We start from the raw sequence: 23,223 nt of genomic DNA, 5'->3' as shown, positions 1-23,223 counted from the left end.
TTGCTGTCCAAAAACAAAACCTACAGGAAACATAGTGAGAACAAATTTTATGACATTTCCCAGTCATTATTATCTAGGAATAAATGTTAGTAACCCAGGCTGCAGTTCATAAAGAATCAGTTAAAGTTCAGTAGCAAAATTATTACAACTAGATCCCAGAAAATTTAGTAAACACACCATCAACCCTCCCCCAAACCATCCAAAATTCTGCCACCAAAATCATCTTCCTGTCCTTTCTGACCACATCCATTCCCTCCTTCACTGCTTTCACCGGCTTCTCCTTGCTCCCTGCAGCACATTCAAGATCTTTGTTCTCCTGTTCAAGACCCTGCAGAATTAGGCTGCTACTTAACTCTCCACTGTATTGTTAACTAATATACGCTGGCTAGCATATGTATATATTATGCTAACGATATTACCCACAATGTATATATTCCATGCATTTACGTATACAGGTCATTAAGCATTAGAATAATAGTTATATAGCCCAAATTGACGTGTACCTTTGTTATAATCCGGTACGCTTATGCTAAGTAGCCCATAAAATTTTCCATTAGCGGAAGTAAGCCTTGGCTTGAGTAGACAGGAAAACTGTCCATATCAGGACATATGATTATTTCCTCATGGCAAGAGGATAGGAGTTTCCCACACAAACCTTGGAGGTATCTTCATGCCCATTAGTTCCTGGAATGCATGTGCTCAGAACAAAGGTAAAGGTGCATCATGATCTGGATGCATGGGTTCAGAACCAAAGATAAAGATAAACCATGGTACCAGAAACAAACAAGGTGAAAAAGGTAATTGATTAAATTCAGTTTCAGGTGATGTACATGGTACCTTTTACTGGTAAACAGGTAGGCTATAAAAAATGGATTTAGGGATGTAACTTTAGGGAGTGAACCTTCTGCATAAGGTGAATGTAACATTGCTGCACAGGACTGCTCTTCTGAGACTGGTGGTATATAGAATCTTTTTCCTGTACCACACTAATAAAACTGACTGTCAGTGGTTATTTGAATATATTTCATAACAAAATAATGAACCAAAGTGTGATCAAACAATTTATAATTTATCAACAGTGCTGTCCTTCCATTCCTATCCTGGTCCATTTTGCAGTTTTGAGCCTACCTGTCTCATCACCTCTTTTGCATTCTTTTCCCATGCTGCCTACATTCTGTCTTCTCATCAACCCTCTTCTTGCCCCTGTCTTCTATGCCTCCACCCTCTGAAACCGTTCCTTGAAATGCACTTCTTCCAGCAAGCCTACATACTGGTCCTCCCCTTCATGAAGTGTTCATTCACCGCATTGGAAAATCATGTAACTAACAAGCCATGTTGCTACTGGTGATTCTGATGCTACTTTTTATAGCCTCCTTCCCCACTTTGTATTTGTTTGTTGTCTATCTAGATTGGTGAGGCTCTTTTGAGGCGGAAACTGTACCTTTCCACGTGGTCTGTAAAAGCACTAGCATAGTGTTGGCACTAAACAAATAATAAGGAATAATGTTGTATGGTGGTAGCAGCACTAATCCAGCCTCTAGTATGATTTCACACATTTTGTGCTACTTTGTTTTAGCAGAAAAAAATTGCTACCACGTTGTTGGACGACAATTATTATTTCATTGTATTTCTTAAATTGTTACATGTCCCCCATTGTGCTATATATGTACTATCCATCGAGTGTAATGGACCTGTCTAAGTAGGCAGGAATGAAACATTGTGGCATACTTGATGCATGTACAATCATCATGTGATAAATGCATGAAACAAGTGGAGAGCTAAATTGAATTATTTTTTTAAAAAATATGGAACACTTAAGACAAATAAAGGTAAATATGCATGTATACTGATACACTTTAGATAACATCAGAGATTCTCCTCTTTTTTAACCTAGTGGAGATGAGGAGTGTCTCCACTGAAACCCCAAAGGTGTTACACTGATCTAAAACTACTGTTAGCAACAGGGAACTCAAGTCTCATCAACTGCAGCATATCGGTTCATTGATCATCTTCTAAGTAACTAAAGTATGTTTCAATCATAGAGATGTTAGTTGGATATTATCAGTAGCATTGTCAGCTGTGACTCCATAAAGCCATCTGATTAGTTTAGTGGCTACGTTTTTCAACTTGTACTTCTTCTTGTTGAAAAGTGGAAAAAATATATTTGGGTCTAGTAGTATTTCTGGATTCATTGCATTTATGTAAAAATATCTACATCGGTAGCACAAAAATAGCAAAGCTCAGAATTTCTGTCATAGTCTGTATAGTAAAGGTATTTACATTTAGTGTTAGATAATGATTCATTCCTACTATCTCTATTTGTGATCCATTATCTGCATCACTCTTCAGTGCCTTTGTTTGTTAAACAAAAGAAGAAAGGTCCTCCTGAACCCACGTTCTTACACCTAAAGAATCGAAGTCAAGTTTGTAAAACATCATGTCAGACCATTCATAGTCTCAGTGCCCCAGTGATCCGAGGTTGGGGGTCTAAAAAACAAAACAGTAGAGAGGAAATAGACACCAACCTGCCACATACATATGTACAGCGAGGAAGATATTTTTATTTAAAAGAGACAGCTGAGAAACAGTTATTTGATCCCTGCTGCTTGAGGGACAATAGGGAAAGAAAGGTATTTTTGTGATCACTCTTCAGTGTTCCCTATGCAGCATGGTTCCAACAATCACGACAAAAACCAAGATTGTTATAATAACATTGCAATAGGCCAGAGTTATGTTGCAAGCATTATGCACAGTTGTACCTAGCATACATGTTCTGTTTGATTGCTTACAGATCCATGACATTTAGTTTGTTAAAAGGTGCTTTATCTAACTGAAAAGAACTAGCCCAATAAATAGGATGCATCTAATAGCTATGGACCACATTCTGGCATCCTTACTCGTGTTGAATAGGACCTTGCTTAGCAAGCATTATTTATTATTACTATCATCAACATTGTTGAACTATAATGAGATATAGTATTTTCCCCAGTGACAGCATTCATTCGGTAGTACACATCTATATACTGTGTTCACAGAGAACAGCACACAGTTTTTAGAAGAGTATGTGCACTCATTTTCGGCATACAGATACTCCAAAGCATATATAGGAATTTCCCTGCTTACAGTGTCCATGTGAAAATGGGCTTGCATATTTGTGTACGTGTGCTCTTATGAAAACTTACTGCTGTACATGGAATAGATATTGGTGTGGCTTCATCAGCAATCATTTTGAATGACCTACATAATTCATTTGAGGCTTTGCCACTTGTGAATAATACTACCATATCAAATTAATGTTGCTATAACCTTTATATCTCATTGCCCCATCATGTATTCTGTATATTGTACATATTTTAAAGAAAAATTATTTTAGAAATGTTTTAGAGGGTTTTACTAACAAATGTCATTACTTTTTCTTGTATCTCTCCACCTTAAAACCAGGTGACATGAATCCAATTGTATCTGGGAGAGAGAAAAATTAAACCTAATAAAGGTGAAATACTCCCAAAATGCTTTTCTATGCTTAAAAATGTCAGTTTTATCATCTAATCTCATGCCTTTCTGCGACTAGATTTAAGTGTTGGCACAATTTTGAAGTGGGAAATCTCCGCTTACCAGTTGCATGAGAAGGTCTTGTTTCTAGCCCTTCAGGAATGTGATATATCTGGTTTTAAAGCCATGATGTTTTTACATATAGAAATGCTATTTTTAGTCCAGGACTGAATTTTTTTCTTTTTTTAATGGAGTTATCTCCCACTTTTTCAGCCTGCAGGGAAACTGTCACTACATGGCCTCCCGGCAGCCTTTTTTTCTTACTGACACTTTGTCTCTGTCAAAGAAGATGACAGAAAATGGGGAGAGAGTGGCAATGCAGGGGTGAAAGCCGAAGGAAAATGTGAAGAGTGGATTATTTTAGTTATGTTCAAAGACTTTCCTGGAAAGTTCCTGATGTTTGCAAATGTTGTTTTATGTTCTTTCAAAAGTTGTTTATGAAAGTACCTTCATGTACTTTTTGTCCTCACTTATATAACTGGATTCTTTGGTAAATCCAGATCTTGTTTGCATTTAAACAGGCATGATGAATAGTGAGGGGCTAGTGTGTTCATTATTATGTAGATATAATGAAAACAGACTTTATCAGGAGTATTCAAAACTATATTTTCCTAAAATTAATTGTATTCATGAACATATATAGAATATTATCCCTGGATTGTTGTAGAGATATCTTGTTGCCCGGTTAAATTACCACATATGGTATACAAAGAAGGTAATGTTGTTTAGCAGCTAGAGATTGCTCTTGTTAAAAGTTGTATGTCTATAATGAAAGACTGAATAGCTTTACCCTAATGATCCTGGTAGAACTGACCTCATTGAACATTGAGGTAAAGCTACTGAGCATTCATCACATTCAGACATTGTGACCTGAAATGAAAGTCTGTCTATCCTTACCAATCCACTGAGCAATTCATTCTTCCTATAAGTTTGACTATTTGTTTTGCAGAACTTTCTGTTGATGCATTGTTTTTTTCATTACAGTAGAGCTGATGTAATTGTAGTGCTTCTGGAAATACCTTAGGGGCCTTCTGGGCTGCATGTTTTGGTAATGTAGTGGGCTGACCTGCCCAAAGGATAAATAGGCATACTGCACAGAAAATGGGAAATAACCAACTGCTGTGTGTATGGTGGAACTACAGAAATAATGGGGGAAGCGGGGAATTCACTTATATGAATTCCATGCCTTCCATGCACCGTAATTTCTGTCATCCCGTGCAGGTACCATGCAAACCATGAGAACCGTTAGAGCCTCAGTGTTAGCGTAAAACCTCTTCACAGCCCTAGTGAAGGGAAGCAATGCATCATGAGGGTTTTAAAATAAACTTTGAGTTGGAAAGTGAGGTTGGTGAGAACATTTTTCAGAAATAATGGTGTGACATTTTTCACCAATTTGTTTTGTGAGATTTTGCCCCCCTTTTCCTCCCTATTTCCACTTTGGAATTTAAGTTTCTCACTAAAGTTCAGGAGATTGAAAATTGTTCAAAATGAAGAATGCAAAAACTTGAAAAGCTGCTTTCTCATGGAAATCTGGAGGCAGTTGTGGTATTCCCCATCTCTCCTCTAAAGCCACATTGGCTGGAAGAATGGGCCCAGGGCTGAGACACATGGGATCCTGAATTCTTTTTCCAACTGCTGCCACCACCTGGCCTTATTCCTTTGCATTTATACAGACATTTATGAGTGTCATTTAGTTAAGTTTCAGAGAGGTAGACTGAGATACAGAGGGGTTACATGACTTACCCTGACTTGTTCTCTGACTTCAGAAATGTTGTTACTTATTATTTATTTGTATTATTGTAGCACTGTTGGCCTTTTGATACTGAATGAAAAATGATGGGGGGGATAAGATATGATAAAGAAGGGGAGCCAGTGGGGAGATGCAAAGAGAGAGGTGACATGTTCAAAGTGACAAGCTAGGAAAATAATCTTTGCAGCAGCAGCATTCTGAATGGCTATGAGCAGAGAAAGATTGTATTTGTCAAGGCCAGAGAATAGGATATTGCAGTATTTGACACATGAGATGAGAGTTTTAGCTCTGTGGATGGATCTGAAAGGCTGTAACTTAGCTGAATTTGTGTTTGCGGATGAGGTTACCCAGAGGTAAGGTGTAGAGGGAAAAAAGAAGGGGACCAAAGGTAGATCCCCGAGCAACTCTCACAGAAAGCTTTAATCTCTCAGAGCCTCAATATTCCACATCTGTAAAATGGGAGCAATTATATTTACTTATTTACTCGTGCTTATTTTAAATTTATTGATAAGTGGAAAGTATCTGCGGGTTATAGTGGATCACAAATTTACCATGAGTCAGTAATGTGATGCAGTTGTGAAAAAGGCTAATATCATTCTGGGGTGTATTAAAAGGAGTATTGTGTGTAAGACATGGGAGGTAATTGTCCCGCTTTGTTCAACACTGGTGAGATCTCAGCTGGAATACTATGTCCAGTTCTGGGTGCAACACTTTGGGAAAGATACACAGAAACTGGAGAGAGTTCAGAGAAGAGCAACAAAAATGATAAAAGTTTTAGAAAATCTGACCTATGAGGAAAGGTTAAAAATTGGATGTGTTTAATCTTGAGAAAAGATTGAGGGGGGACCTAATAAAATTTCAAATATATTAAGGGCTGTTATAAAAAGGATGGTGTTCAACTATTCTCCAAATCTACTGATGGTAGGACAAGAAGTCATTTTCTAATCTGAAGCAAGGGAGATTTAGGTTAGATATTAGGGAAAACTTTCTAATTATAAGGATAGTTAAGTACTGGAATAGGTTTTCCAGGGTGGTTGAGGAATCCTCATCCTTGGAGGTTTTTAAGAACAGGTTAAACAAACTCTGGCATGGATGGTCTAACTGTGCTTGCTCTTGCCTCAGCCTGGTGGGCTAGACTAGATGACCTCTCAAGATCCCTTCCAGCCCTACATTCCTATGATTATTGAGGTCAGCCAGTGGTAGAAATGGGAATGGAACTTAGAACTTCTTGTAACATGGGCCTGGGTTTATTCCTCATGATCAGACTTGCAAAATATCCTGTGTGCTCAGGGTGAATAGGAATCTTTCTTCAGAAGCTAAGCTTTCATCCGGAAAAAAAAAAAAACCCTCACCTACATTTCTAGCTTTTATGGCAATGAGGAAAACCCTGTATCCAGGAACCACTTGCAGCTGTTGTGAGAAACAGATGTGGAGGAATTGTATGTGTCTGTGTGTGTGAGAGGGGGAGTCTAGCAGAGTTTGTGTGTGAAAGAGAACAGCTCAGGGTGTGATTGCATCCATCCATTTCAAATATGAGAATCCATGTGATCAGGAGCATGTGGGTGGGAGTGAGTGTATGTGGTTATATGGGGGTGGGTAGCATGTGTTGGCATATTTGGTAAGACTGGGCTACTAGATTATTTTTCACCTAGGCTAGTAAATTTTTTAAGGATTTTGCAAGACCATATGGTCTGGGGCTCCTTCAGCTTTGTCAGACATAACAAATGCAAATTTTTGCATTATTTTTTTTCCAGCTGTTCAGACCATGGAAAATATATGGCTGTGGGAAAATACTGAAATTTCATAAAACTGCTCAAATATCACCATTTTTTGTCTAAAAAATAGACACATTTAGTTGGCTAAAACTGTTTTGCAATGCATACTCTGTCTTACTCTACTCCTGCTCAGAGTCACTGGAGGTGAGAGTTTCAGCTTCCACATTGCCTATTAGGGAGAAAGGGAAATCTTTGTCTGTCATTCCAGAGCTCAACCAAGGAAAATCCTGTGCTTATATTACCCATTTAATTTCTTCATATCAGATACCGACTCTATATTGTGTTTTGCCAAGGGACACACATTTGCTCAGTTGGCTCTATAATAGGTGCTTAGATACTGTGGTGACGTGGTTATACATGTATCTAGATGAGGAGGCTTGATTCCAAAGAGCCTGATACAGCGTTCAGGCAAGAAAAATCCTGTGACTCCATCCCTGGGAGAGGGAAAGCTTGGGCAAATCAGCACTACATGGTTGCATCCAGGCAGGATTTACTCTCTCAGGATAAGGAATGGCCTGAGCAGCTGCCTATCCTAGGACTTTTAAGGGCGTTCATGGGCCAGCAGTCAGAGACAGTTTTAAGGTGAGATAGAGCCTAAGGATGATACAGCTACTGATTTTATACAGTTGAAGTTTGTCGAGGAGATATGGAACCACATTATGGGAAAGCACTGACGTACATCTATTAGAACTAATACATATAAATTTATGTCCATAGAATTCAGTAAATGTGAACATCTGGTTCCTATACTTAATATTTATTTATCTTCTGCAATCTAATTGAAAACAATTGCTTGAATAACAATTGTTTGATGTTTTCAGTGTCTGACATGAAGAATTTATGAAATGTGGTTCTCAGTCAACACATTTATGTGATGTGTATACAGTCAACCTGTCTTTGCAAACAATAAATCCCTCTGTTTAAAAGACAATGTGAAATTTTATGTTAAACTGTGGCCTGCTACACACATGTCCATTTTCCTGTTACTTTCTTTGAACACAGAACACAGTGAAATGTATTGTACAACTTACCAGTTTGATTTCACTTTGATAGACATGAAGTGACCTTATATACACACTCCAGTGTACTCTAATCTGTGGTCTCCCAGCTCCCACTCTGCAGGAATTCTGAGATGTTGATGGAACCCTGTGATTTAACAGAGCAGCTGCACTGACCCTTCACCCTTCACACTGGGTCTGACAGCTGCCTGCCATGTGTAGAGGAAACCTCACAGACTAAAATCTCTGTCATAAAGTAAAGATTTTTAGATAAACATGCGGGTCTGATCATGCTACTACTTTAAAATTAAATATTTTAAAACCAGAACTTTCTGTATGTCAATGAAAGAATGACACCTATATATACAAGATATACTGTACAGTAAAAATAAGGGATATGCAATGTAATGTTCCTCTTGCCTTTTAAAAGGGCATGCTAAACAATTCGAGTTGTTATAAACCTAAACAAACTTGCAAACTAAATTTGATTAATCTCTCTCTTAGAACAGGTTCAGCTAGCTGAACAAGGCTCATCAGGTTTTGCTAGTTTGTTAAAAATGAAGTGTCATAATAAAGTTGGGTAAGAAATAGCTTAGCCTTCCAACATTTTTCTGCATCAAGTGGTAGATGGAGTTTGTATCTAAGTACTAGTAGTAGTAACTTCTAACACGGCTACCCCTCTGGAACTTTTATCCTACAGTAGATTTCTGTTATCAGGCTTTTTTCTAGGAAAATAAAAATGAAAAGTATTTAAAATACAAGTATAAATCAAAATATAAAGTTGCTTTGAAAAATCCCTATTATGGGCTAAAATACCAGGCTGCATTGTACTTCTGATTCATTCTGTTCACATACTGTACCCAGAGTTATATCATTGCTAATGTTTTCCTGCTGAGCTACCATCATCTTTTGTCTAGCTGTCATAGTATTAAATTGATACACCTTCCACATTTGGGTAGAGGTCATTATCCTGTTGCCTGGTTGCATTGCCTCTGCTGAGCAGGTTAACTGCTTGAAGTCTTTTATCTAGATAAATGTTTCACCAGCACTTTTGCTCCATGATGACACAAACTGTTCCTCGGAGGTCAAATACAGTTGAATTAGCAATGCTAAGATAACTTGGTCCCTGTACTTTCACAGACAGATGCATACCCATGGGAGTAAGGTTTTCAACTTCATAATAGGAATAAAAATAACGACAAAAGAATTGTTCCCCCCAACTATTTGCTTTTCATCTTTAAAAGAAAGTATCATTACTGAAGATTGCAAATTAGCTTATAAAAAGAAAGGCAATTTGCTAAGAAATATGAGACACATATAGTAATCTTACGGAGTAGTCACCTCTACAAATAATTTTTTAACACAATGTTTGTAATTTAGAGCTATCACATTTTTAAAAGATGTTAGCTAATTTTATACATATCTTCTTTTTAAGTGATAACTTTTCATAAGAAATTGTTTAGGAATCTGTTGAGATTTTCAGCCATTTCCTGGAAGTATCTTTGATAGAGTCTTTTGGAGCATGAGTCCTACGTAGAGACAAAAGTAACAAATGAGAACTGATCCTCAGTTGGCTTACGTCTCCTGCGGCTCTTTGCAGCATGTGATATTAAAACACTGTGTGATTTAATTATTAACCAATTAAGTTATCAACTTGCACTAAGTTATTTGCTGTGAGAATTATTTATATATATAATAAAAACTAACTATTTCCCTGTCATTCACACTACTGTGGCTCATTTGGGTAATGTTGATCACTAATTTGGCTCCTGAACCACTGAAGTCTGAATATCACTGGTGTAATCATTCTGACAATTCCCTGACAACACAGGGCCAGGTTTTTAAAGGTGTTTAAGCACCTAACTCCCATTGATTTCATGCTTTGATATCAGTAGGAGTTAAATGCCTAAAATACCTTTAAAAATCTGGCCATTGGGTGACATGTTTATTCCAAAGGCAGACTAGCAATGATATTAAATAAAACAACTGAAGTAAGAGCCTGTTAAAATTCATTTTGAGGGTGCAGAAGGTTTCAAGAAAAAAAATAGAACTGAGAACTATTTTTTCAGGAAAAATACAATCTGTATCTTTAACAACAGCAACAAAAACCGAAAAGAAAAAACACTGACACTTAATACTAGCTTTAATAACTAATCAAACTAGATCATCTAGAAAAGTTTAACATAGATGCAATTTATGATTCCACAATATTACATAATCCATTTAAAAAATAAATGAAATAAAAGCAGTAAACACAGGGGCAATGGAATGGGCCCTAGTCCAACATCTATTGAAATTATTATGTAGGCTTCCATTGGCTTCAATGAGCATTGGATTGGCCCATTATAATACCAACAAATATTATCAACACTCTGATTTTGCATGCAAAAATAATCATATCTTTTCATTCCCTCTTCATATAGGTACCAATTCAGGATAACTATTGGGCACATGTTTAAAATTATATATGTGCTTAAGTCCCACTGAAGTCAATAAAATTAAGTGCAGTTTTTAAGAAAAAAGTTCCTATACATGCATTTGGATAGCTATATAAACCTGTATAACAAGATTTTTGTCCTGCTACATAAAATGTAAATCGAAATGAATCTCTGTACTTACGGTATATCATTTTTTTGACAACAGAGTCAGGGGTGAAGAGATTAGAGCCACACTGGAAAAAGACCATGGCTATTTCCATCTTGTATGACCAACCTAGTAAATTATCCTGACAAAATATTAGAAATGTATTCTGTTTCCTTTTTTGGTAAGGAATTTTTTTTTATATCACATACAAATAATGATTTTGAAAGAAGATGTTTCTGGAGGCATTTGTAGCCAAAATACAGGTAAGTTCTTGTTCAGCTGCCCACATTTTTGTAGACGAAAAACAGAGTTCAGTCTGATGATGATGAAATTTTTCATATATGGAGACTTTGGTATGAAATAGGGACCACGATTAGGAAGGCACGGCTGGCAGGAGGAGGCACAATTGACACTGAGGTCAATGGAATTGTTTGCTTCATTGAATTTCACTGTCCAAAAAAAAAGAGGAACTGAAAGGAATTGGGAGATGGATGATAAAGCCTGTTGGAGACTTTAATTGTTCCAGTTAATTATACTTCAGAATGAAAAAAAATGTCCAGGCCTGTAGGCCCTGATCCAGTTATCACTGAAGTTAATGGGTATCTCCACTTACTCTCCATTTACTTCATTGGGAATGAACTGGGCCCAGCAGGAGGGATTGGGTGTTCTTCAGATCCTGACAGTGCAACTAAGGCACAGTGTGGCTGGCACTTTTATTTTCCAGTCTGAGCAATTGTATTAACAGTGGCATGTCTGTGTAGCTTGGTTCTCAGAGAGGAGAATCTACTGCTTTGGTCCCAGACAGAAATTATGATCCAAGGCCACTAGCATTGTATTTCTCTATGGTGGTGTGAATTTATGTAGAATATACTATATGCCATTGGCTACTTCAGCCTAAAGAAATGTCTATTGGATGCCTATTTATCGGCATGGCTCCAGTTTTTCAGCACAGTCTCCATGTAACCTTTTTAATCTAACTCTTGTCTTTGACTTTTCACACTTTATATATTTAACCCCTCATTGCAGATATATTGCTTTAAGTGCTTTAGAAATCCTGATTTATTGCCTCAAGGGATTAAATAGAATTCTAATATTCTCAGTTTATCTACATTCATTTCTACAGTCCATTTGTATCTAATAAATACATTGCCTAGGTCATATTTCTCTCAAATCTTTATATCCTGAAAATAACATTATTCAGTGAAATAGTGTTTAAAAAAAAAAAAGCCATTGAATATTGCTCTTATTCTTGCTTTAAATATTAGTTTTCCAGGCACAGTGGGTTTACATTCTCCAAGTAAACACCACCTTTGAGGTTCACACTGCAAAGCTCTAATTTTTAGTTGACTTATAAGAGGATTTAATCAAACTACAGGATATATTATTCAAAGCAAAAAATGTAATTAAGAAAAATCCTTTTTCAGTAGGCAGAGAGCAGCTTGTTTTCATTAATTTTATGAAGAATGTTTTCTTTGGCTGAAAACTTAAACCCATAAGAGAAGAGAAGATTTATGGGGCAGTCCACAAATTGACACAGGTTTTGTATCGCAAAGCTATTATAGCATTGGCTGCTGGGGTCCCTATAGTTAAAGGTTTATTAGTCTTCCTTTATAACCTCCCATTTTCAGGTCAGGTTTTTACTCAGAGATTAGCTCTGAGCTAAATACTGTGATACAAAGTATCAGCCTGGGGAAACATGTATACATAATGTAGTGAATATGTATGTGTGCATATTTAATGTCTATAATCATCTCCAACAAAATATTTTAGGGATTGTAGGTTATGGGAGTTAAATTGAGTGAACGAAGGATGGCACTTTAGCCTTCTATTTATATATGTCATATGTTTTGTTGTCATTGTGCCTTATCCATGCATATGGTAAGCTGCCAAGCATTCCCTGGAAAGGAATGGAGAAGAAGGTAAGAATAAAAGGCATAGTCTTTGTTGTCCTAATTCTGCAAGGTGTTCGGCAACCCCTGTAGGTTATTGCATCTGCTAACATTCTGACCTGTGAATTGGACACGGTTAGATTCCCTCACTCATGGTTAGAATGGATGTAAGCTGACATAGGGGAGAGTAAGGGGGTTTATTGCAAGGAGGTTTAACTTTCACCATCTTACACATCACTTTTGCATTTGGCCCATAGGTTTGAAGTCCAAATTCAGTTTTAAATTTGCATTCTTTGACCTCTGCGTGTTTAAACTGAATGTTGTATTAATTTAGTTTACTGTATCAAATTATGTGCAGTACCTAAATATCTCTCTTACTAGATCTGTGGTTCAGAAGAACAGTAGCTGATGAACAGTAGTGAAACAAATACCTTAACAGAATGTCTTTTTCCCTAATGTTAGAGAGACTGTCTACTTGTTTAATATCATGTTAAACAAAATAGTTCATGGTTCAGTGCTTAAGCCTCTGAGCTTTCTCCCCAGGGCTGGGCATTTTACTTACTCAACAGGAAACTAACTAGTACAAAGACCAGGCCAGTACAGATGCCTATATACAAAGCCTTTAAGTTTTAAAAGGCATATGCTAGATATGGTTTTAAAGTTCTCAAAATGGAACACATTTCATCCTGTATAAGCAACAATTGCTTATCTTACTTTGTCAAATTAAACAATGGCGTGAATGGTGGAAGGGTTCCTCTATAGCCTTGTAATAAAAAAAAATAGCTGTTTCTTTCAACTGAAATTTTGAAACATTTTAATCTATATAAGCCAAGCTTGTAGCTTGGTATCCCATTTTTCTTGCAATGTTATTCATGATGATTGTGACTAAATGGAAAGATGATCAATCAACTGACTCTTTTTAGTGTCATTACATCCAAAACCAAACTGTATTCAAAGAACATTATAAAGATGAAAAGTCAAGTGCTCACAAATTAGGCAATGCCAGAGTGAAAGTTGCCTGTGCAACCTTAGTTTGGCCCCCTTGTGCATATGCATTATGATAAAGTATTTTAATTGCACGATCACATACTATTTTTTTCCACAGCACCCTGTGTCAGTCAGTGCACAGGATGGACAGTGCTCACTGAAAGAGTAGCTGTTCAACATTTCTTTTTGTCCTCATCATTCAGTGTCTGGTCTGTGCCTTATTTCCAGCACACCCTCCAAACCCTGCCCTGAACACAGGCTTATTAATTTCCTCATGGGCTTTTTCTGTGGTGCTCTCATCATCGTATCTCAATTCTTAACAAACATTAATTAATTAATCTTCATTACACCCCTGCAAGATGAGTTGATATTATTATCCCTGTTTTGCACATGGGGAACTGAGCTACCTAGATTAAAGTCAAAACTGCTAGCTAATTTTTGATGCCTGTTTTGAGAAGCATAGGGCCTGAGTTTGAAGAATACTTAACATCTAGCAGTACTTCATATATTCAGAGTAGACCTCATTTGCATTGACCTCAGTTGCAGCTGTGAGTGTTCAGCATTTCTGCAAATCAGACCCAAGGGTGTTGGGTTGGATACCCAGGAACACAAAGAGACCACCGGTGGAAAGTTTGGTATATGTAACTTGCCCAGTATCACCTAGGACCTCTGTGATGGAGGCAGGGACTGAATCTAGTTCTGTAGGGTGTCATTCAACTGCCTTAACCATGAGACCATCCTTTCTCTTCCTATAGTCCCTTGCTTTATTTACTATACACCTTTCAACTTGAGCAACAAACAAAGTTGGGATCTTAGACATCAGACTCGTTCACTACATAATCTTGGTTCTTTCCCACAGCACAGTGCATCAAGAGAGGCTGCAATCCTGTAGAAAAAATAGTATGTGGTCATATAATTAGAGGCTACATCACAATGCATACACGTATGGGAACTGAATTAAGGTTAGAACATAAGAACTAAGAACAGCCATACTAATAGTCTGTCTAGCCCAGTATCCTGTCTTCTGACAGTGGCCAATGCCAGGTGTTTTCAGAGGGAATGAACAGAACTGGTAATTATCAAGTGATCCATCGTGTCGCCCATTCCCAGCTTCTGGCAAACAGCAATTCCTGCCCATCTTGTCTAATAGCCATTGATTGACCTATCCTCCGTTAATTTATCTATTTCTTTTTGGAATCCCGTTATAGTCTTGGCCTTTACAACATCCTCTGGCAAGAAGTTCCATAGGTTGACTGTGCATTGTGTGAAGAAATACTTGCTTTTGTTCATTTTAAACCTGCTGCCTATTAATTTCATTTGGTGACCCCTAGTTTGTTGTCTTGTGAAAAGGAGTAAATAACACTTCTTTATTTACTTTCTCCATACCATTCATGATTTTATAGACCTCTATCATATCTCCCCTTAGTTAATCTCTTTTCCAAGCTGAAAAATCCCAGTCTTATTCATCTCTCCTCGCATAGAAGCTTTTCCATACCCCTAATGATTTTAGTTGCCCTTTTTTGTACCTTTTTAATTCCAATATATCTTTTTTGCAATGGGGCGACCAGATCTGCATGCGGTATTCAAGATGTGGGCGTAGTCAACCTTTATTCTGGCATTTCCTAACTCGGATGGAATTTCCTAAGTTTTTAAAAACTTAAAAATTGAAGGAAAAACTCTTTAATTTTATGGAACCATAGTGACCCCCTACATCAATCATCAGCAGGGTTGGGATCTATAGAACTACACCAGAGCCATCTACCAATTGAGCTAATGAAATAACTGATGACAGTAGGAGGCTATAATAGCCTTTGTGGACCTGCCACTAGAGGGAGATAGAGAGAGACTTTGAAAATGGGTTTCACAGCTATTTGCTAGACAGCAGAGGAATGTTGTGATTAATGGGTTCTTTGAGAGTCTGGAGAGGGATATGCTCTAATGGTTATAGACTCTTCTGCCCTTGCATCCTTACCTAAGTACTTCTGCCCCATCCCGTCCCCTCCCCTGCCCTGGCTCCTGCCTCCATATCTATCCCCTAGCTCCTCCCTGTGTTTCTTCCCAATCCCCTTTAGAGCTAGGCTGAATCCTAGGAGTTAAGATAAAGAGGGCCAATCCTGAATATTGGCTATGTGGCATGGAGTCCATATTTAACGTTCCATTGGATCTAAGTGAGAGAGAGAGAGAGTGTGTGTGTGTGTGTGTGTGTTTGGAGGTTCTTTCCCTCTCCACCCCCAGTAAAGTTAACAAAGTTGCAACTTTCCATTTCAAAATGTATCCTTATGTCTGTGTTTCATTCTCCAGCATGTCCTAATCAAAGATTGGATGACTCAGAACTTGGCAAAATCCGGATCTTCTAGTTTAACCACTATTAATCACTTGAAATTACATTTAGAGCTTGTTTGCACAAGATGTGTGCAAAGCAAAGAGCCTCACTCCTGCTGGCTTGACTGTCAGGAATTTCCTCCTTTTGCCTCCTCACTCATTAATATTAAACAAGTCAGGAGGTGGAATTGGATTAGCAAAGTGGGTGGCACCTTAATTACTGCTGTCCTGCTGAGTAGATGCAAGGCTGCCCCCTCTGATAGGCAGCTTCAGATAGTTTAGTGTGATGACATATGAGCCTTGAAGGTAGGAATTCATTTTCATATTCCAGAAGTTTCTGCTGTGATCAGTAGTATTTCTGTGCTGCCCAGATTGTCTAGTTCCTTGTACTCTTGATCACCTGATTGCTGCCTCGTGCCACTCTTCAATCCTACCTGCTCGCTTTGTTGTGGTCTCCTCAAGCTGCCTTGCCCACCTGTCGACTGCCCATTTTGCCCTGAGGTGTTCTATTAACCTGTAGCTCCCAACACACAAGCATGTTGAGGGTCAAGAGTCAGAAACACCTATGTGAATTTCAGAATCTTCTTGCCTTCATGGGGCCTCCAGAATCAGCAAAATCAAAGAAAGGAAAACAAGTCCTCACTTTGGCTTCTCAGGGTCAGTAGTTTCTCAGGTGTGTGTGTGTGTGTGTGTGTTCACATAATATACTGTGTGTATATCTATATATAGCTTATGTTTAAAAATAAATCGGATAGAACCTACATTGTATTTTAATTACAAGTTTAGCAGCCTGACTGATAGACTTTTACAAAGGTCAAATGAAAAATTAGCTTTCGGAGATTAGCCAAAATGTCATTCTTTGGAATATCAATGTTTATGAAATTTCCCAGGGTAGAATATCAGTCTTCACCTTGCCAGTGGTGACTGTTTTATTTCTGGATAAACAGGAGCTCTGGTGCCCTAGATTAAAACCTTTGTTAAAGAGACACAATCAACTTGACATTTTAGTCAATTTTGTTCATTAGATACCTCTTAGTCCTTCTGCCATTTTTAGTGGGTTTACAGTAATACTTCTTATTTTAAAAGTCTTTCTCCTCCTCCCCCCCCCCCCCCCCCGTTACTGTTGATATATGAAAGACACCACAAGGAAAACAATGAAAATAACAAATACACAAAAGGCACAAATGAGGAGGGGGAAACACTTTTCTCTAATCTCCTTGAGTTGCTCTAACTTTACCGTAGGTGATGTTTGTACTAATAGCAGGTAAAAATGTTCTGACAAGCAAGGTTGTAGGCTATTGATAACCCTTTAAACTGTTTTGTTTTACTTTGCAGTCTTTCATTTTGAAAGAGCCTTTTTTCATAATTTTTCAAGGCACACTTCACTTTGGAGCCTTTGCTTTTGGGGGAGGGGCAATGTACTGGGGTGAGAAAAGCTCATTTTCAGAACATACACCCCAATCCCGTGTAACATGAAAAACAGAACAGAAAAACATTAATCCCTGTTATCACACCATATACAAGACCACAAAGCAGGCCTGAGGTACTGTAGCAAGCAAAGGCCGACATTACAGTGTTCTTGGGGCCATACTGCATGGCACCAGGAAATACAGCACTTACCATGTATGAAGAGGTGAACAGTAGAGCCCTGCAGCGGGACCGAGATCCTGCCGGTCCTGCAGGATTCTCCTATAGTAGCGGGAGTGGGTAAAATCTACTTTGTTGCAGGCAGGATTAGGTGGGCAAAAAAAACAGACTGTGGTAATTTGTGGCAAAACACTCAGTCTCAAATCAGTTGGTCATAAATAGAATTTCAGCAATGTAGAACAAGTTTTTCTATTTAAAAAATATTTTAATACTTAAATTTAAGCAAGGGATAGAAAGATTTGATGTCTATTATAACAGGAATTCAAGTATTTTTACATGGTTGAAGCAAGATGTGTTTTATTCTTTTAGATTGTCTGAATTCCATTTATATATATAATATTTTTTATAATAATGTTTTTGTTTTGTTTGTTTTTTAAGTAGCATGGGAGAACCTGCCTTTCTTGCGGAATCTAAGGTTTTTGCATGTGGGAATGGGATAAAAATGCAAGAAACAATGCGGGAGCAGGTGGGAGTGGGTATTGCATGGTGGATGGGAGCGGGATTTAAAAAGAGCGTCCTACACAGGGCTCTAGTGAGTAGGTCCTCAAGACATCTGACCATGCTCACAAGGTTACATCACTACTTCTGTACTGATCTATCTTCAAACCGGTCAGGGCGTTCTACTGCAGTTGATACATTTCTCTTGCTTTCTTCCACCAACCTATGATTTATGGGGGATTGCAACACAACAGTGTCAGGTTCAAAGGAGAGTCATGGAATAGATGCCGAATATACTTGATTTCCTGATGAAGTTAAAGAAGAGGCCAAATATTTGGAGGGGGCAATAGGTATGCCCACAAAAGCCTGCATTTCCAGTTGCAAGCCTATGCTTGGAGATGCAAAATGGGTGATTGTGTGTGCACAAGGGCACACAAATGCACGATCACCTGTGTTTGTAAACACAAGTGTAGATTTCTACACACATTTCCCCTTTCTTTGAAAATTTGACCCCAAAAAGCAAATTATCTTGGTTTTATTTTTGTTTTTATCATCTTTTTCCTTCTCTGCCCCCTCCCTCCTTTTATCCTCATCCCTTTCAATATTTTTTTAGAGACCAGCTACACTTTATATGACTCATAAAACAAGTGCAAATTAATCAGGTGGATTGAACAGTAGTTGCCATGAACAAATGGGGAATTATTGGACCATACCACTATACTGTAATAAAGCTAGAGACGTTTGTTTGAGACAATCCAATATAAATGAATTTATATGCCCACCCATATTTTTTTAATTAAATCATGAGTCCTTGCTGTAGCTTTGACTACTAAGTACTTACAAATAGCCTTATTAGACACATTTGTTTTTTACACAGCTGTAAAAATACATATTCTGCCACATAATTGCTTTTTATTTGATTTATTTAAATAGAGTTAAGTAAAGATACAGTTTATATGGAAGGTTAAAGGGTCAAAATCCTATTTAATTAACTTATTTCCACTTGGGAAACAGCCAATATAAAGGAATGCAGTGAAAGTAAGCTTTAAATAATATTAAATCTTTGAAAAAGAACTAACCACCTTTGGTGAAAGACTTTTCTGTTCTTAACCTTGTGTCATTTAAACTATTTAAATGAGCCATGCAAAACCTTACATTTAATATATAATAGGACTTCAAAAGAAAGATTAATATTTTTTGGCAGTTACAAGAAAACTGATGCAATGCCACTGAAAGAAAAGGTTATAACTACCTATTTGACCACAGTTCCTGCTCTTGCATGCCAACCATAGGTATAGGTAATGCCTGATCTGACATCTATTATTTTTGTCCTACGTGTGGAACCTATGAAGTGTATTACAGAACTGGATAAAAATATGGACCAAGATTTTCAAAAGCAACTAGTGGTCTTGAGCACTCAGCTTGAGACATCTTTTAAAAAAGGCTTGGCTTTCAAAGGGTGGCTGCTGCACGTTTTCTGAAAATCAGGCCCCTAGAAGGTATCTCAAGCTGGCCACCCAAAATCACTGGTCATATTTGAAAATCTTGGCCATGGGCATGAAAAGGGTTCCTACCTTAGACAGAACATGTACTTCTCATAGTAAATCAAACCTCCATACTCGTTCTTTCTCTCGCCATTTGTACAAGGTGGGGGTCCCCAATTAGATTTGTCATTCTGTGGTATTGTCCCACCTGACTCTACAGAAGCTTCTTTGCTGCAGTTCTATAGTGTCAGGGTTCCCAGAGGTGGGAGGAATAGAACAGGCAACCAGTCGCTTTGTAGCACCCCACTAAATTTCAGCCAGAAACCCAAATGCATTAATGCTACTTCAAGCAGGGTTACTGCCCTCAGTTGTTACAATGTGCAGCCATGTGGGGACTCAGCTAATGACAGCACAGGAAGGACGGGGAGGCAGTATGGAGGGGACAAACTTCTATGCATAACTGCGGCTTCCTTTCCTCATAGATTCTCAATCTCTGCTGGGTTGGGAGACTATAAACCAGGCTTCAGAAGGTTGACTTCAAGCCTTCCTGATCTCTGTGTCTCTATTCTGTGGTGTTCTCTGTGGGACTGGACTGGATAGCCATAGCATAATGGTTCTGGGAAATATAGTCCAAAATTTAAAGTATATCTGTTACTTAAAGTTGTCATTTAATCTCATGTACCTTGTGATTCAACTTGTGAGGCTTCCATTCTATTTAATTTTGTATATACTTGTTCATTTGCAGTGCTGCTCTATAGAATTTATTTTAATTTATGTGACTACTTTGGCATGATGTTTAGTCTCTGAAAAGCCAGACCAGCAAATAGAGTTGTATAACCAGATGGATCTTACAAAGCAGCAGCTTTCAACTAGAAGGGTTTTTTTGCTATCCAGGATGCAACTGTAATGATGTCCCTTCTGTTAAGCTAAAAAGAAAGGCTCTCATAACTCAGCATTCCAGATTAATTAAGAATTCCTTGCTGGTATCAAAAGTATTCTTTCTTTTGGAGAGAAAAACTAGAGAAAACATTTATCAAAAGCAGAAATACGGATGAAAAATTGATTTTTCTTAGGCTTCTACTTTCCTGTCTCTTATTTCTTTCTCCTTTCTCCACCCAAACACACAGTATGAGAGAGAGAATTCTCACAGCAAAATGACTGACCAAGTATTCTTAGTACAAGCATCCCGATTGGTTAATAACTTAAATTGGTTGTTAATTAATTCACACAGTGTTTTAATATCATATGCTGCAAAGAGCCACAGGAGACACATTAAAGAGCCACTTGCGGCTCCCGAGCCTCAGTCTGAGTATCATTGCCTTGGAGCCTCCTGCAGTCCTTTCTCACCAATTGCATCTGGGTTTAGACATAAGCTCCCCTTGATTATTTTGCACCAGAAGTCTTAAATTTGTTCTAAGAACATTGATTAATCATGTAGCAACATTGATTATATTGATGGTCATGTATATGCAAAATGCCATATTTAACTACCTTATAAGATATTGTAACTTCATATAATGTGGCCCCTAAACTGCTTTTCAAAGGAGGTGGATACTAACAGCTCATCTAGCATCCAATCAACATATATTTCATTTACCTTGCAGATTGTGAATCCTTTACTCCAGTAGTGTACAACCTTAACAGCACTGCCGGCTCTACTGACAACTTCCCTGGAACCAAAAGGCCACACTAATTTGCATATAAATTTGCAGAGGATTTTAATCAGATATAAATGTGCAGTCATGTTTTAGCAGAGTGGTGTGTATATGCATTTCACTTCACAGAACACATAGACAAAATATGCTTAAGGGCAGTAAGGGAAAAAGCAATGAGAAAACCAGAACTGTTTCTCTGTGTGGTGACCACAAACATTACTGCATGTAGCTTTAAATATGTTAGCCAATTGTGGTGCTTCAGTCCAGAGGCAGAAAGAGTACATTCCCAAATGTAAGTACTTCCAAAGAGGCTTGCACAATTCCAGTGTTGTGTAACACTGGATATCTGTCAGCTGACAGGCATTAATAGAAATTCAGTAAGTTTCATTCATGAAATTTGGATTGAGGCATGATTTCTCAATCTGTTCACCTTGTACTTTGGCCTTATGCTGTTCATTTGCTGTTGGAAATTAGACTGCAGAGAACTTAAACATCTTTCTGTCCCTTTGAAAGTCTCAGAATTATTGTTGATTAAATGACTCTTGAAGCTTCTTGATCCCTTAAGCACATAACTGTTCTACTTCTTGAGTATTTGTTGGCAAGTCAGGAAATGAGAGAAGCCATTCCACTGAAGCAGTCTGAAAACAAAACAAAATTTCTATCTACCTCAAAGGCCATCAATCCCCTCCTGTTCCCTGCTCTCCTAAAACATATACAAAGTGTCTGTCTTTATTAGGCAACATTCTATCTTAAGAGACTGTCCCAAAATATCCCCAAACCTTTTGAGTTCAGTTCTTCCTTTATTAGTAGGCCTTCTCCATTATGTAATCAATTTTTGCCTCTAAGGAACTGGTTAAGATGGATTTCACTGTATTTCTGCATATCTGAAAATAATTAGTTAGCTGTTTGTGAGTCAAAAAGTCAGACTTGCAGAAAGTGGAGGCCTGCAGTGAGTGGTGAACTATGAGGAATTATTTTAGATGAAGAATGAGTCTGTTAAAGTTCCCCCAGTTGATTGTTCCGTCTGAACCTCCCAGTCTCTCCCACCATTCTGTTGGGCTTATCTACTGCACCTAGGAATTCTCCCATCTTCTCTCCCTGATACTCCACACTTCTGGAGAGAGGTTCAAATCAGGAGCAGCCAACCACTGACCTGATAGGTCTTTCATATTTGTGTTCTATTATATCCACCCACATCTGATTAGCATGCTCAACAATAAAGGTTTTGTTTTTTTTTTAAATCCACCTTGGCTTTTAAATTATTCTAATTAAGCATCAACATTAATACCACGTAGATAAAAATGTGGGCTGGTCACAGCTTTTATTATTATTTGTTTGTTTTACAGTAATACATAGCTACCCTGACTTAAATCAGGGCTGCATTATGTTAGGCATGATGCACAAACACATCTTGGTTTAGGTTGTCTGATCACAGATTCAGGAAGACAACATGGCAGCAGTTTATATTTAGATGGTTTCCTTTGGCAGATTTTCTTCACAAACAAGAGTTAGAAACCTAATTTCTTCAGAAACCAAGCAGACAGCAAGAAAAAGCTTGGCGAGCACTTTGGAAGCCATAGGTTATGTTCCTTAGTTGTACTACACAACTGTGGGTATAAATGCCTGTGAGTGAGTTTTTACCCACTGATCTTACTGGGCCCAAAGTCAGAGGAGACAACTCAATAAATCATTGTAAGTGTCTTGCCTGGGGCTGATGGTCAGAGCTGAAATAGGAAAAACAAATAGGAGGATGTAGGAAGTTGTAAGAATTTGGCCCTTTGTCTGGTTTGCAAAGCATGTTCTAGTGAAAGAAGAGGTAGCAATATTTCTGTAGTCTTGATGTGTTCCAAAATCTTGGTGTCTGAGCTATTAAGCTTCTTTCTTTTTTAAAATAAGGTTCATATGGCTCTGCTTGCAAACTATATTGAACTCACTAAGACTACAATTTTTGTAGTACTTCTGTGTGAAGTTTTAACTTTCCCAGAGCTCGCTTGTAGAGGACTGTATTTTATTCTCAAAGACTGGAAGAGGTATAGTAGATTCCTTCCTGGCCATTTTTCATGTGAAGCCTTATTCAAATGGTAATTGAAAAAGGCTTTGTGGACTTTGTTCTCTACTCAAAGAAAAAAATACAGCTGTGGGC

General features: G+C 37.9%; 1 protein-coding gene across 4 annotated transcripts in view; it reads left to right on the top strand.

The window, feature by feature from the left end:
* CDK14 (cyclin dependent kinase 14) overlaps window positions 1-23,223 on the top strand; it is a 464,786-nt gene that overhangs the window by 428,724 nt on the left and 12,839 nt on the right. Inside the window, exon 15 of one of the 4 annotated variants that reach the window (XM_067562225.1) lies at window positions 21,030-21,098. The exons of the other annotated variants lie outside the window; for them this stretch is intronic. The gene's annotated coding sequence lies outside the window, so the exon portion shown is untranslated. Of the gene's footprint in view, window positions 1-21,029; window positions 21,099-23,223 lie in introns of those variants that run through there. 4 annotated transcript variants of the gene reach the window in all.

This window comes from Emydura macquarii, unplaced genomic scaffold, assembly GCF_026122565.2.
Source record: "Emydura macquarii macquarii isolate MOO-44397 ecotype Brisbane River unplaced genomic scaffold, CSIRO-AGI_Emac_v2 contig_2422, whole genome shotgun sequence".
Lineage (NCBI taxonomy): Eukaryota > Metazoa > Chordata > Testudines > Chelidae > Emydura > Emydura macquarii.
Note: the sequence above shows the minus strand (reverse complement) of the source record. Positions and strands in the feature narration are given on the sequence as shown.